Source organism: Schistocerca piceifrons, chromosome 1 (assembly GCF_021461385.2).
Source record: "Schistocerca piceifrons isolate TAMUIC-IGC-003096 chromosome 1, iqSchPice1.1, whole genome shotgun sequence".
Lineage (NCBI taxonomy): Eukaryota > Metazoa > Arthropoda > Insecta > Orthoptera > Acrididae > Schistocerca > Schistocerca piceifrons.
This window is the reverse complement of record NC_060138.1, coordinates 534,332,848-534,349,430: the sequence shown is the minus strand read 5'-3', so window position 1 is coordinate 534,349,430 and position 16,583 is coordinate 534,332,848. Positions and strand designations below refer to the sequence as shown.

The 16,583-nt window shown below is 42.0% G+C and overlaps 1 protein-coding gene across 2 annotated transcripts in view; it reads right to left on the bottom strand.

Moving 5' to 3' along the window:
• The window catches only part of LOC124798975 (cGMP-dependent protein kinase, isozyme 1), a 586,392-nt gene that overhangs the window by 170,647 nt on the left and 399,162 nt on the right, over positions 1-16,583 (bottom strand). The gene's annotated exons all lie outside the window — the stretch shown is intronic.

Sequence of the window (16,583 nt, the reverse complement as noted above, 5' to 3'; positions counted from 1 at the left end):
GAACGAAATGGCGCGGACTTTTCAACGTAAGTAACCAAAACATCTTCACTAGGATAAGTTGTTTACATCGTTGTGAGGCACAATAACAGTTAGAAAGACATTGTATTGCCTCTTATTATGATTGTAGGGCACCACCATTCCAGGGAAATTTCGTCATTTGGGAAAAAAAAGTGAAAGCTAATGTAAAATGTACCTTAACATGAACTAGGGCGTCCAAAGATGTACTGCCATTTGTACTCAGGGGATTCACGTGAAAAGGTTTCCGACGTGATTATGGCCGCACGACGAGAGTTAACAGACTTTGAACGCGGAATTGTAGGCGGAGCTAGATGCATGGGACATTCCATTTCGGAAATGGTTAGGGAATTCAATATTTCGAGATCAACAGTGTCAAGGGATGTGCCAAGAATACCAAATTTCAGGCATTACCTCTCACCACGGACAACGCATAGCCGACGGCCTTCACTTAATGACCGAAAGCAGCGGCGTCTGCGTAGAGTTGTCAGTGCTAATGGGACAAGCAACACTGCGCCTAAATAATCGCATAAATCAATAATCAAGACGTACGCCAATGCGTCTCCTAGGGCTTGTGCCCATGTGGGTTGGACTCTTTACCACTGAAAAACCGTGGCCCGTTTAGATGGGTGCCGATTTCAGTTGGTAAGAGCTGATGGTAGGTTTCGAGTGTGGTGCAGAATCCACGAAGCCACGGACCCAGTTTGTCAACAAGGCACTGTGCAAGCTGGGTGGTGGCTCCATAATTATGTGGGCTGTGTTTACGTGGACTGGTCTGGGTCCTTTGCACCAACTGAACGGCTTGGAGACCATCTGCAGGCCATTCATGGTCTTCATGTTCATAAACAAGGATGGAATCTTTATGGATGACATCACGCCATGTCACCAGGCTACAACTGTTCGCGACTGGCTTAAAGATCTTTCTGGACAATTCAAGCGAATGGATTGATCGCCCGACATGAATTCCATGGATGACTTATGGGACATAGTCGGGAGATCAATCCGTGCTTAAAATTCTGCACCGGCACTTATAGATTGTAGAGGCATCTTGGCTCACTATTCCTGCAGGGGCTTTCAATCAGTCCATGGCACATCCAGTTGCTGCACTATGCCGAGGCAAAAGGAGGTCCGCCACGATATTAGGAGGTATCCCATGCCCTTTTGTCACCTCATTATATAACGTATTCAAGTGAACACAATTTTTCAGCTTGAGGGGGGGGGGGGGGGGGGGAGCACTCAAAAAATTTAAAAAAAATTCGATTTTTCAAAAATATTTTTTACTGTACATCTTCTTGAATAGTTTGATGTATAAAACATATATATTTGAGAGATTATAAGTCACGTTATTTGGTCTTAAATATACGAAAATGCAGCACCACATCCCTGTTGCACAGCATTCTTTTGTCATAAGTAAGTGTATTATGTCCTGTAGAATTCGAATGTTTAAATTTGGCCAGAGATTGTCATATGTGAAACGAGGGGAGTATTGATATCGATACTTTCTCTGCTGCTATCGACGTGCATAGACTTAGAAGCCTGAGACAAGATTTGTCAGGAAAAAATTATCTGCTGGAGAAGGGAATAAAAGGATGCAGAAATTGACAAGGAAAAGGAATACGAGGGACTTGAAAAATATGAAGCAAGCTGTTTGGGCTTTATACTTCCACAAAATGTACACAGACAATAACCCTATCCAAACATGTGCTCAAAAGGAAGTGAATCATGGTGTGGCTATGAAAGGTCAATTGCTGGTGGGGAAGAATATCATCACAGGAATTCTCTACGAACTGCTGTAATGGAAGCCATCAAACCTACATTCAGGGACCTTGCAAATGAAAATTTATTGAAGATATGTCTTGATGGGTGTTACCCAAAACCCAAATGAAAGTTTTAACCAATGTGAAATGGAACACATTGCCAAATAACAGTTTTTTGGGAAGAAATGCACTTGTTATTGGTTTTTATGATGCAGTTTCATGTGTTAATGATGGTGTGCAAAGCAATAGGAATGTGAGAAGGAAGGAACATGATTTATTAAATGAAAAAGAACTTGCATATGGTGCTGAACAGTTCTAAAAGAGTGCCAAATAAAGGCAGAATCTTAAACGGGCCATTTTCCGCAAAACACAAATTTCTGTCCTTAGGTACATGTAACAGCCAAAATAAATATCCTATTACTTTCAAACATGGTACGCTTATTAAACATAAAATCCTTAATGCAAAAAATCTAGAATTTTCAAAATCTATTAAAAACTATGGAAAAATTTAGATAATTAACAACAAAATTTGAGTTTTTTTCTAAACATGAAGTTTAAAATGTTATAGTTCATTCATTTTTTCATAAATTAAATAAATTCTAGAGTTTCATACACCTGTAAGAATGGTTTCTATGGTGCGCAAAATTCATCAAAGAATCTCTCTTACTTATGAAGAAAAGTGTACCTATAGCAACAAATGCAGCCAACAGTAAGTGAAAAAATTATGAAATTTCACACGTAGAAAAAGCTTATTTTGTTATGTTTTTGAAGTTCCACTGCGATGAGTGTGAATCCTGAATTCTTCCTGGTCATGCTGACAAAGTTTTATGAATGTATTTGTAAAAGTATAGACAGTGGAAATGAAAATGTCCTGTGGCGCCTCTCATGCTCAAAGTCGGCCCGTTTGACGTCACTAACCCGCTTAAAAAGAAAGAGGAACGGGATTATTTAACGTCATTTTGTAGTGCTGTTTTCCGCAGTGGGAACAAACACGGTTACAACTATCAAAGGTGCTCAAAGCGGTGACAGTAGCCAACGATACACTCATACATGTATTGGATGAAAAAAAATAATCGCTGCCTGCTAAAGTGAGTTACCTCAGATGTTAAGTCCCATAGTGCTCAGAGCCATCTGGTCAAACACAGCAGGTCGTTAGCACGGGCCCCTCCGTGTGGCACAAAGTGCGATCTCAAGATTATGACAACGATTCCAGCAGACAGGAAACTTGTCCAGGCGCTACAGTACGGGACGTCCACAGTATACAACACCACCAGAAGACTGATACCTCACCATCAGTGCCCGCAGACGGCCACGGAGTACTGCTGGTAGCCTTGCTCGGGACCTTACCGCACCCACTGGAACAGTTGTCTCCAGGCACACAGCCTACAGACGACTTAACAGACATGGTTTATTCGCCCGGAGATCTGCAAGGTGCTTTCCACTGACCCCTGGTCACAGGAGACCCCGTAGAGCCTGGGTTTCAAGAACACAGTACATGGTCATTGGAACAGTGGTTCCAGGTTATGTTCACGGACGAGTCCAGGTATAATCTGAACAGTGATTCTCGCCGTGTTTTCATCTGGCGTGAACCAGGAACCAGATACCAACCCCTTAATGTACTTGAGACGGACCTGTATGGAGGTCGTTGTTTTGATGGTGTGGGGGTGGGATTATGATTGGTGCACATACACCCCCTGCATGTCTTTGACAGAGGAACTGTAACAGGTCAGGTGTATCGGGACGTCATTTTGCACCAATATGTCCGCCTTTTCGGGGGTGCAGTGGGTCCCACCTTCCTCCTGATGGATGATAACGCACGGCCCCCAAGGAGCTGCCATCGAGGAGGACTACCTTGAAACAGAAGATATCAGGTGAATGGAGAGGCCTGCCTGTTCTCCAGACGTCTGGGATGCTCTCGGTCGACGTATCGCTGCACGTCTTCAAACCCCGACGACACTTCAGGAGCCCGACAGGCACTGGTGCAAGAATGGGAGGCTATACCCCAGCAGCTGCTCGACCACCTGATTCAGAGTACGCCAACCTGTTGTGTGGCCTGTGTTACGTGTGCATGGTCATCATATCCCATACTGATGTAGGGTACATGTGCAGGAAACAGTGGTGTTTTGCAGCACGTGTGTTTCGGGACCGTTTTCTCAACTTATCACCAATACCGTGGACTTACAGATCTGTGTCGTGGGTGTTCCCTATGTGCTTATTCTATTAGCGCCAGTTTTGTGTAGTGCTACGTTGTGTGGCATCACATTCTGCAATAATCCTTAATTTATGAGCATGAGTGTATATATATAGAGCTGCAGAATGTTAGCATGAGGATATAGTCAAAATAACATTAAACTTACATGTCTGTAATGTTGACATATTACGTACTATTACTATGTATTATTTTTCGCGTAAAATGACGTGTTGTTGAACAATATTTCAAAACTCGTTGGGCAGATGTGTCCACCTCCTCCTCCCCACTCCCACCCTCCTCGCTCCTTCTTTCAGCGTGCAGCGAACAGGAGAGCTCAGGTTGTCATTCAAACGTGCAGTACTTCGCGCTTGGCTATTAGGGCGGCAGAAATGGGCAGTAGCGGGTGACAAACAGACGATGCGCACGAAAGGTTAAAATCTGTGCTTTCAAAACTTCATAACTGAGAACTATTATAATATGGCCAAATATTAGCGGGAGATCGATTGTTGTGGTTGATAAGTTGCGTGCGTACTTTTTTCTGCATACAATATGACGGAAAGTTGCTTTGTTTGGATCTCTAAAACGACAATCCCGTTCAAACAGGCCGTAAAGGCCCAATGGCGTCGATTGGCCGCCGTGACATCCTCAATTTGAACTGGGTCGTTAACCTTGGGTGTAACAGTAATTCGTCCGTCTGTGATCGACTGCGATCGCGTGCAGGTTCATTTTTAAACTGAACTGTTTTCGGTTAGCAAGTCTCGGAAGCATTTCTCCTGTTTCCTCTGGGACACATAACACTGGACGTTGGCCGAAGAGCGTGTTGGTCTTATCGTTGACTGTAGTGTCACGAAATTTGACCTTCGCAGTGTTATGCAAATTGGCTTATCGGATTTCTTTCTGAGGCAGACTTTCCGGGGTGCGTAAATCACCTTGAACTATATGCGTGATGTTCTAGAGAAGTTATGTCAGGTTCATGGGCTCTTTCGTAATTATGGATACATGTTATCAGGTTCCAATGGTCGGAATTTATGTGTAAGGGAGTTAATTAATTTCTGTGATTACGAAGTTGTCAATCAGTCCCATCAAGGTTTAACTTATTTGCCACATGTTAAAGAGGCAGGGTGGATGTAAAGTTGGTTAAGAGAGAGAGGGGTAATTTGTTGTTTACTGAGTTTGTCCTTAGCGTGGGGCTGTGCCAAGGTGAGCCATGTACTGATGTATCTGGTACTGATGAAAAGTTGATTTGTGTGCGGCCGATTTAGCGCATGTTATGCTTCAGAGAATTTTAATTAATTTTTATTGGTTCTTCCGTAACTACGATAAAGTTGGTTTTCCCACAAACAGATTGGTTGAACTAGCATTAAGTAATTCACATGTCAGTGCTCCTATGGCCAGTTACAGTGCACTAACGTGAAAAAAATTCTAAACGTATTTGGTCGAGAAAGAATACCTTGGATGGTTTTAAATTTTTAAAGTTATTGCTTCTGATGTTAAAGAGAAAATTTTGGGGAATTTAGAATTTCAGTAATTACCTTTAGATGTTTTGAAAGATTTTATATTCAAAAAAATATGCATGACAATGTTCCAAGGATTATTTGTTTTAATTTTCTTTGCTCTTTTTTTTAAAAAAAAACAAGTATGAATTTTCTGTATACCTGTTTACGCCTGTGTAAACTAAGTAAACCAGTAAATGTTCAGCTACTGCGCTCAGCCGCTTACCACACCAGAAGTGTTGTGTTCTAACTTCACCAACTCCAAATATTACCTTTCCCTTTCGAATCCTTTGGAGAAGGTGTCACTGCCAAACCCCACCTTGGCCAGCAAGTCGCCGGAATTCTCCCCGGTTGACAACGTCTGGAGGCAAGCAGCTCGGGATTTAGAGGCTCTAGCACGGCAGCTGCCGCGCCGGATTAGCCGAACGGTCTCAGGCGCTGCAGTCATGGACTGTGCGGTTGGTCCAGGCGGAGGTTCGCGTCCTCCCTCTGGCATGGGTGTGTGTGTTTGTCCTTAGGATAATTTAGGTTAAGTAGGTTAAGTAGTGTGTAAGCTTATGGACTGATGACCTTAGCAGTTAAGTCCCATAAGATTCCACACACATTTGAACATTCTTTTTTTTTAGCATTGCAGCTGGGCAGAATTTGGCACTGCGTCCCTCAGGAGGACAGCCGACAACTTTACTAATGACTGCTAAGCCCAATAACTGCTTGCAGAACGCGTCATTGAGAATTCCGTTTGTGAAGCTCATTCTCTTGAATAAATCATCCAGTTTTTCTGAAATAGCAATCAATTGTTCGTTTGTACATCTACTCCACAACTACCGATTTCAGTTACATCCGGATAAATCATTCTTGGTGCGTCGCTTTTTTGTCAGAGTGTATTTACAAACTGTAAGTATGCCGATATGGAATTTGTGTATGGGTCTGTAATGGAGGCGCTGCTGCTCCTTATAGAGAATTCAGTAGAAGATTTCCTAACCCAATAGTGACAGATTCAAGAGTGTTTACCCGTGTTTTCCTTAACTGCGTGAGACTTGTGCACAGACGAGCAATCATTTCTCATCTGAACGTGAAGATGAACAGTGTGGGTGTAGCGGAAGACATTGTTCAGCTGGTAGAACGTGTCCCTTCAACAAGCATACGTAGAATTTCTACACGTGTGAGTGTTCCACGACCAAGAATATGATGAACATTATGTATGCTCTCTATCCAATGGTTTACAGTGGATTCCGCACCTTGCAGAAGGAGATGAAAGTAGACGACTGGATTTTCTTGTTGTTGACTAATTGCACATTGTCGAATAATCTTACTGATACTCTTTACCGATGAAGGCGCTTTCACTTGTGACAGTATCAATAACACCCGTAACTCACATCGGCGGTCCGACGAAAACACAAATACCTATGTGGAAATACATTTTCAAGGAAGTGCGACTCTCCGCTTATTGGTGGTTTTATTGCTGCACTCTGTTTTTCAGAACCTTTAAGTCTCATAATTCGTTGGACTGAAATACCGAGAACTGATAATTGGTGGGAGAGATTCCAGTGATTTAGACTGTATACGGAATAAGCTTTAAATGTCGTTTTACACAACACATTTTCCCCGTATTCAATTACGTGGTCAGCTCTGGTTTCACAGTTCACAATGTACGCAGGTAAATGAAAGCAAATCTCATTCATTTCAATCTCATGAAGAAGGAGAATCATCCAACTATCCAACACCGATACAGATCTAGTGAGAGCTCTCAGTGGCAGCACAGAAGTATCCGCATAGATAAATCATTAACACAGCGCACACGACATAGATAGCTAAATGGTCACGTAATTCATAATACGGTCTTACAAATATTGTCACTGCAACATTAATACTCAAAAGTCACAAGTTTACAGTTCACATGAAGTGTCTAAAAGATATGGTATTCCTTTCAAATGTACTCATTACGCATATTACGTTGTAGCGCAAGTCGTCGCCTTAACCGACACAGAGAACTGAGCATTAGGATAATAATCTGCTGATAGTGGCGGCCCGACATATATCTGCTGACGTTATACTAGTCGGATGCTGACTCCGACGGGACCCAGCATAATTACGTGTGTTCACTAACACAACGCGCCATTGAGATATTACATCGCACACCGGCAGGTTGCAGACTCTAACGCGATACGGCGTAGAGATGTTCACATTAGTTTGGCCTGTCGCTGACTGCCGGTTTTCGGAGGTGGATGAGTGGTTAAAGACAGATGTAAGAACACGATCTGAATTTTGAACTTACACAATGCTCTGAAATTTGTTTAGGTTGGATTCAACTCTTCTGCATGGTCTCTACCATTTTATTGCGATTTAGTTTATGCAGAATATTCCAGGTTAGTAATTCACAATAGCACTTGGAACGTTACTACTACGCGATTTTTGGAATCCCCTACTTACGAGTATGGCATCAATCTCGAAATATATCTTTTAAGATTCTAAATTATTCGAAATATTAATTACTGACTGAGTTAAGTGATGTTGCCTGATTCAGAAAAATACACTAAGAAAGGTATATTCTCAAAGTTCCGAATCTTGCAATTATTAAAGTGAAATAGGCAATTGAAATTCGGAGGGTCTGAACTTTTCACGTTAATTATTTCATAAGTCAGTTACTTTTAGCTAATTCCAAACATGTTCTTGGAACGCTGGGGATGCCTGCTTTCGAATGAGTGATTGTCGATGATTCTTCAGCTGCTGATTAGCTCACAAAGTTGAACCACTACAAGGTGTTGTCCTAACTTATTAAGGCTTTCAGAAAAACTAATTTGCATTATTGTGATAAGAACATTACCACAAACAACTGAGATGTAGGATGAACTGGGTTCTTTTATAAATATCAGTTTTACCTATTTCTGTACTGGAGATGAATTATATGTGCATCTACATCATGGCATGAAAAAGCGAAAAAAGTTTCTACTTCTGTGGGTAGGAAACATAGCAGAAGGGAGATGCATTATATGTGCACCTACATCATGGCATGAAAAAGCGAAAAAAGTTTCTACTTCTGTGGGTAGGAAACATAACAGAAGGGATTAAACCCCAACTTGCTGCGTCTAGATGTGTCTCTGTAAACATGGTTACGTGGTATATCAGAAAATTAATTGATTATGCCTGTTTTGTTACAGTGTCGTTTATAGTGTTCCGATTTCTAGGTTTTCTTGAAAACGAGCTTCTATCACTATTTCAAAAGGCTTATTTGGCTGCAAGGAAAGATGTGTTGGTCTAGCATAACGGGCTCCTACACATAACAGTTGCCAGGTGTCACGACATCATGTAAACTTAACATCGCAGAAATGGTCACTCGTTTTCGCCAGCAAGATCGCTGTGGGTATTGTTGAAAGGTAAAGTCTACAAAGAAAAGTAAGCACAATAAACGAATCGATCGGTGGAATTATGAACATTTCTTCCCCATAAAAAATCACCAAGATGACAGAAGAGCTGCCGTGGCGTTGTCAAAAGGATTCATACTGGAGTCAGAGATTTATGGATATCAACACTGAGTACTTGTTTGAGTTGCATTCTAACAGCTGTATCTCTGCAACAAATAAAACTAGACACGTGCTACAAGAAATGTTTTATTCGAGTTAGTCTGGAGTACCAGGTTCTAAGATATTTACCATTCCTCCTGGAACATCTTTGATAGATGGCGGTAGAAGGAGAGGATCGTTTTGCATCAGAGAAACCTGAGTTCGGCTTTTTGGCTGCTTCGTCATGCTCAAAGATCCGTAGGCAAACAAGTACACAGCCAATACTTTGGATAAAATAGGGTGGAATACCAATTAGCTAGACAGAATGATTGACTAGTGAAGTAATGTACATTATTTCATTGCGTGATTTACCTGAACATACAGTATTTTCCAAAAGAGATGTTTTCAAGGTGATAATTTTCCAATCTCTGCTCCTGTATTTGTTGAAGACAGATTTTCGTGAACCGCGCGACTCCTACGGTCGCAGGTTCGAATCCTGCCTCGGGCATGGATGTGTGTGATGTCCTTAGGTTAGTTAGGTTTAACTAGTTCTAAGTTCTAGGGGACTGATGACCTCAGATGTTAAGTCCCATAGTGCTCAGAGCCAGCCACAGATTTTCGTAAAAACACTGTTTGATTCCCGCACTATGGTATCTGTGACTTGTTGTACACAAGAACAAGCTGAGTTGTTTTGAACACTCCACGAAGTTTCAAAATAACCTTGCGAGCAGCTTGACGTCCAGGAGCGAAGAAAATAAATTTGAGATACCTTGGTTTACGATGTAGACACATCTCAGCGTAAAACACTATAAAGTAAATAAAAAATTGACGATATGTTGCACACAAATGCATCTTTTGGCCCTACCATGTAAATCATAGTCCCCTACCGTAGCTAAGTGGGCAGCATGACTGGCTCTGCGCGGATCTGACTGGTGTCTGGAGGACACGGGTTCAGTTCCCGCAACTTCCAGGTATATGTCCTTGAGAGGACTGGAACGGAGTGCACTCAGCGTCGTGATGCGGACTGATGAGTGCGGGATTGAGGAGTAGCAGCTCCAAGCTCTGGGAGGCAGACAACAGCCGGGCAAGTGTTGTGTCGACCCCAGTACTCCCCTTTGCCTCATCCGGATGATGCCAATGGCAGCGGATGACACGGCGGTCGGTCGGTACTGAATGGACCTTCAGGATCGATATGTGGAGCTGGTTCATAACTCACACTTAAGACAGTTCATACATAACACATTTGTAATTTATAGACTGAAAGATTTTTACAACGGGAAGACCTCACTGAAGGCCAACCGATTTGGCTCATATCAATTTGCCAGATCGTTTGTGCACAACATGAAATTAAATACTAAGATATTATGGCTCAACACTCCCCCCTCCTCCCCCCCCCCCCCTCACGACCACACACATACCACTTTTGAGAAAACCACTCATCACCTAAAGTTCGTGACGCGCAACGGACCCAAATCGACGAGATCGATACATCATTGATCATGATATCTGGGATCCGCAAAGGCATATTTTCCTAGAATTCGAGGAAAGTAACTTTTTTTAATTGCCGTTTATCTACCTATGAGTTAAACGTTGTACAACGAAAAAGCCCCTGCGGCGTAGCGTACAAGACATGTAGCTGGGGAGCAGGTAAGCTGTGTTCGGTTCCCCCATATATATTCTTTTTTTCATTCGTATTTTATCCGTTTCGAAACTGTTAGGAATAGGAGGGTTAGTAACCTAAGTAATAAGAAATAATAACAAGGCAGACAATACGTTACTCAAATGAATTGAATAAGTTAAGAATAGGAATTTTAAGCCTGATTGTACAAAACAATTCCGAGGAAGAGTGCTGCGAAGAGAAGCATTCGGCGCGCGATATCGTATAAGGAAATAAATCATTATCGCAGTTGCTGTATGTATAAAATCATGCTTTCGCACATGGTGCAGTATTCCGTCACAGCGTTTAGAAAATTGTTGCTTTAAGTTTCCGGTATTTAGAAGGAGCGAATAATGAATTTGGCCCCGGGGTATAGAAGAAGTCAATCGTTTAACCCACTCGTTAGAAGAAGTTTACGATACTTGTTCCAAATCCAGTAAATTGACAAACTGTGTTTATGAAACACATCTTGAGAACATTTTCAAACTATTAGTAGATGGTAAGATTTTTTCTGATATTGCATTACTGGGGAGGACAAACTAAAGTCGTCATGTATGATAGCATGCTTATAGGTGACGAGGGTCAACCGACTTGAACGGTAGAAGTAATACCGCTAAACTGCACACTTGTGTGCCAACAATGTGGTGTTACTTTAAAAAAAATATTTCGAGGCTTAAAAAGTGAAATGTGTTTTAGGAAACCCAGCGGAAACTGCACAACCGCGTGGGTGCAATAATGATTCGCAGCATAATTTACTATCAACTTTCAGCAACTATTTTTCTATTTCATTAGATTGTTTATATGACAAGTACCACCCACTAGATTTATATATGCGGACTGAAGCGACGAATGAAAATTTGTTACAAGGCCGGGATTCAAACCCGTGTCTCCTGATCACCAGGCAGGTGCGGTAACCACTACGCCACCCTGGTACAATGGCTTTGTACAACTGCATGGACTACCCTAGCACGCATTCCTCCTCAATGCGAATTACTATTCGCGTCTCAGCCCACTTGGTATTCCCTCTACACTCGGAGACCCCGGTTCGAATTCTGCCCTTTCTACAAGTTTTCGTTCATCCCTTCACTCTCTAAATATACATCATATACGTTCGAGACTTAAAAAGATCTATGGAATCATATAGTTTCATTTTATCCATCTAGATATTCCAAGGAAATTGAGAACTTGTAACAGAGTGGGCGTATGAGCCATTCTAAGGCGACTAGGATTAAATTTTTAATTCTTTACTAATCCAAGTCGTTTGAGAAATTGATTTGACTTTCTCCTTATTCAAAAAATGTTCAAATGTGTGTGAAATCTTATGGAACTTAACTGCTAAGGTCATCAGCCCCGAAGCTTACACACTACTTAACCGAAATTATCCTAAGGACAAACACACACACCCGTGCCCGATGGAGGACTCGAACCTCCGTCGGATTCAGCCACACAGTCCATGGCTGCAGCGCCTTAGACCGCTCGGCTTTCTTCTTATTATTCCTTGCTGATTTGCTTTCCTTATTAACCCTCCTATTCCTACCAGTTTCGCAAAAAACGGAAAAAAGAATCAATGAATCCGTATATCTAACAGAAGTTCTCTACTTCCCAACCAGATGCTTATATCGCAAAGTCAGCGGAGCTTTCGTCACACAGCGCTTACCCATTGGTTACATAAGCGACAGTCAAAAAAGTTTCTTTCCTCAATTTCTACGAAAATATGCGTTGTGGGCCGTATGGGCGATGCTGAATAATACTCAGTTTTGAATTATCTATTGCTCCCTTCAATTCTGAGTCGATTGCGGGTCATGGACGTTAGGGGCGATTTTCTCACAAACGGTGGGAGATTGAGCTAAAATACCTTGCAGTCTTTCATTTTAGGTTGTACACAAGCGACCTGTCAAATATGAGCCGAATCGGTTGGGCGAGGCTGAGGTCCCCCCTGTCTGTGTTTCTCCCATTTCAGTTGTATCACTAACAGTTATTTGTACCGATAAATACGACGGGTGAATTCTCATGGCAGGACTGGATAAGACTAATAACAGACATAAACTCGGAATCACTAACTTCAGTGAGTTGGCGCAAAGATTAAAACACTACACACGCCTGATGGAAGAGCGTGATTTAAACCATTGCGCAACCGTCCTGATTTGGGTTTTCTGTAATTCCTATATATCGATTACAATGCCATAACGGTACCCTTTGGACTGATTTCCGCCCCTCCTTGCCCTATATGAGCGCTTGCTTCGTCTCTAATGACCTCGTCACCGACGACACATTAAACCCTAACCACACTTCCTTTTTCCGAACTTCAGTTTTAATGGTTGTAAACAAAATGTATGGCGTTTGCAGTTCCAGTTATACGAGTTCTTCTTTCCTGACCAAGAAGTAAAGTAACATTGCATAATACGTTCTCTGTCTCGTCTCCTATATAATAAAGTAGTCTTAGCCCCAGTCTATAAGACATAGGATACCCGCTAACTGCTAAAGTCACTGATATACGTAAACTAAAATACGCCATCATTGTTCATACTATTGCATTTTACGCGTAGTAATGCCTTCCTGTTTCGTTATCTGCCTGATCACTAGAACGAGGGTACCAGCACAGGTCTGAAAGCATTTTCTTGTACGCTGTCGTATGTAGAATTGACGAATACGCGGGTACATGGTCGCAAACGGGACAATGCGGTAGCTCGGCGGAACCTGTTCCTCAAGTCAGCAAGATGGTGACCGAGGACACACTACTTTGTCTAACTTGAGTTCAAAATTCTGCATAATATAATTAATGCGTTACTTGAAACAATCAAAACTCTATCTGTTTTTCATTAAGTACTGTAACTCCTTACGCATATCAACATTTAGAAGCCGGCAGCAACTAACTTTCTACCCCATCAGTTGCAACCGCGTAGCTTAAGGAAATTGAGTGAGAACTAGACGCATCAAACTATGCACAAGAACTGCTACAAGAATAACTGTGTCATACTTGTCTCCTGAATGGAAAACTTCCTTTGCGATATTGCGGACGTCCGTGTGAGATGCCTACTACTTCAATAATCTGTCCCAGGTTAACGTGACTGTCTTTTTCCAATGGCACAGTAAATTTTATCGATACTTTCTTCAGGAGGAATCTCAGTGGGTGTCCGGAACGTGATAAATGTGCACTGATAGAACGGCTACGTGTAAATTCACCTATGACTGTAATCGTGGAAGTTACAACCCTTACGCATCGCCATTGTGAAGATAGATATCCGGCTTCTATCCAAGGTAAAAATGGTTTCCTCGATATCTCGTGACTGTTTAAAACAGACTGTAACACACAACTGACTGTTTGGTTAGGGGTGTTATTCGGTTTCTGAATGTTCGGAACATCAAAACTCCAGAAATTTACTGGCATCTGAAGTGTCTGATAATACAGCAGTGGGCGAAAGAAATCTGAGCAAGTGTTGAAGATGTTCAGCAACAGAGAGATAAATATGAATGACGAAACTCGAATCAGACGTCGTCCACACATCACAGGTGAAGAATAAAGTGACGAAGAATCGTGCAACACAGACGCTTAATCCTAGACGAGTTACTCACTTCTTTTCCAAAATATTTGTCACTGTTTGCTTCGCGGAATTGTCCGAACATCTTGGCGTTAGCAAAACTTGATCACGATGATTTTTCTCGGCAACTGAGTTACCAACACCAAACGGACACAATGGTGGCAGGATTGACATTTTTAACACGGCATGGCGAAGATACCGTGGATTTATGGATGTAACTGTTTCTGGGGATGAGACATGCGTCTCTGACTTCACCACAGAGACCAAGCACCAATCACTCTAGTAGCGTCACCCATCACCCACAAAAAGGTGAAAATTCAAACGAACTCTCACTAGATGAAAACTTACGGTAAAGATATTTTGTAATGGTAGTAGTCTTCGTTTCGTGAATTTCATGACAAAAGATATTACGATGAAGGCCTGTCGATGTCATGACACTCAAAGAAAACTGCGGCGAGAAATCCAAGATCGTAAGAATGGAACGGTTTCTATTGGCACTATATTTCTTCACTATAATGCCGCCCTCACGATGTTGCTACCACCACAAGTTTGCTGGATCAATTTCGATAGCAAATTTTTGGCTTCCCACCCTACAGACCGTAACTTGTTTCTAGAGCTTTTCATCTTTTCACGAAGCTCAAAATGTACGAGGGCTCGAAATTTTCTGGAGGTGGCGTCAGGGTCAATGGGCGGTGACAGCCGAATACGACACGAGAATTCTAAGGTTCAGATTTGAAAAAAGCTTCGATAGCGAAACGGGCACTATACAGAAATAATCTAAGCTCCATCTCTGCAAGTGGCACGCTTTTTATTAACGAAATATGTTTCTTGTATTTATTAAAGTGTTAAAGTAAAATGGTTGTTGACACCATGGGTTACCGTCATACACACAGGCTAAGCCATATAACTCCAACATCATGCATGTTTCATAACGAGGCTAGGTATCGGAAAGATGTTTTCTCAAATAAATATGACGTAAAGAGCAAGTAATTTGCTAATTTTGTAGCTGTCGAGTTCCTTTTATCTACTGAGATACAGAGCAACTTATTATTTTCGAAATATGAAGCAATACACTTTTTAGTAGGATGCAAAATCTCGTCGAAATAGTGGTTCAGTGATCAGAAGGGATGCCACTGTCTCCAGGGTTAGAAAAATATTATTATTACGACACCAGAGTTAGGTTGAGATTAACAAGCCTTTGAGGCTAGCAATAATATTCCTTTATGAATTAATTTTTGATTTAATTTGATTGGTGATTTTATTTGTGTTGAATTGGCGTACTAGATATATCGAACAGATAGTAATAGTATCGAGTTACTGCCCATAAATTTTGCTGGTCACAATTACAGTCGTCATTCAGAAGTTAATAAGTCTCTCCAAGGTGGCTTTCTCCATTGTATGGGAGCCGTTTGGGCTAAATTTGGATGGTCCTTCGCACATGAACACAATACATTGGCGCCAGAGAAGCGGTTCATGGGCAGTGTCTACAAACTTAGCGTAACCGAGCAGTGTTCCCAAAATTATGCAAGAGAGCACATTAATGTTGGCTATAAAATCAGTCGGGCGATTTCTTCGAAACACGAGGTTTTAAATTACCCCAACAGTAAGAGATCTGCGTCACTGACAACCGAGTTTTTCTACCATCAAGACGCATTTCCATGGCTGGTACAGGCCAGCCTCCAGACTGCATGCTCCTACCGTAGGCAGGCAACTAAGTGCTGCAGGTACAGGTTCGTGAAAGTATCCAGTTGTTTGGAGAAACAGCTAATTATCTTGTTGCTCGCTAGTGGTAAGATCAAATCATCCGGAATTACAATGGAGACTTGCAATTACGATCGTGTCCTGACCACTAACCTCGATGCCATTTGAAAGTCTGTGGTTGACTCTTATTTAAGTGGAGTTGTACTACCCCAAGTCTTTAGTCATTATACTTGATATACTCTCCTGTGGTCGAGTAGACAATGTTGAGTCTCGCCTGTAGTAGGAGATGAACTGGTAAGGAGACCTGGACTATAGTGGTGTGGCAGCTGTCGTTTTTAGGAAAACTGAACAAGAGCAGAAGTGATCAGCGAACAAGTTAACATAGAAAACTGAAAATTTATTTAACCTGTATTTCTCCAAGCATACGAAGACTCATTACAAATAATGCAGCAAGAAATGGAGTCCGGATATCACGAGGATGGGGCTCCATGAAGTCAGCACAAACGATGGTGTTGTAGCGAGGAGGATCCAATCACAAGCGGGAGGAATTGCTGCCACCAGCCACCCAAAGTTGCAGCGGTAGAGGGTGCTCTTGGTATGGAGCCACTGGAGGTGTGGCTCAGTGAGCAGGCACCATTGGTCTGCCGGATCCCATGTAACGGCTATCGGTGTCATATGGAAACTTGCAAACGTGTTGCCAACTGTGACGCCTGTGGGGTGGTATGCTGGA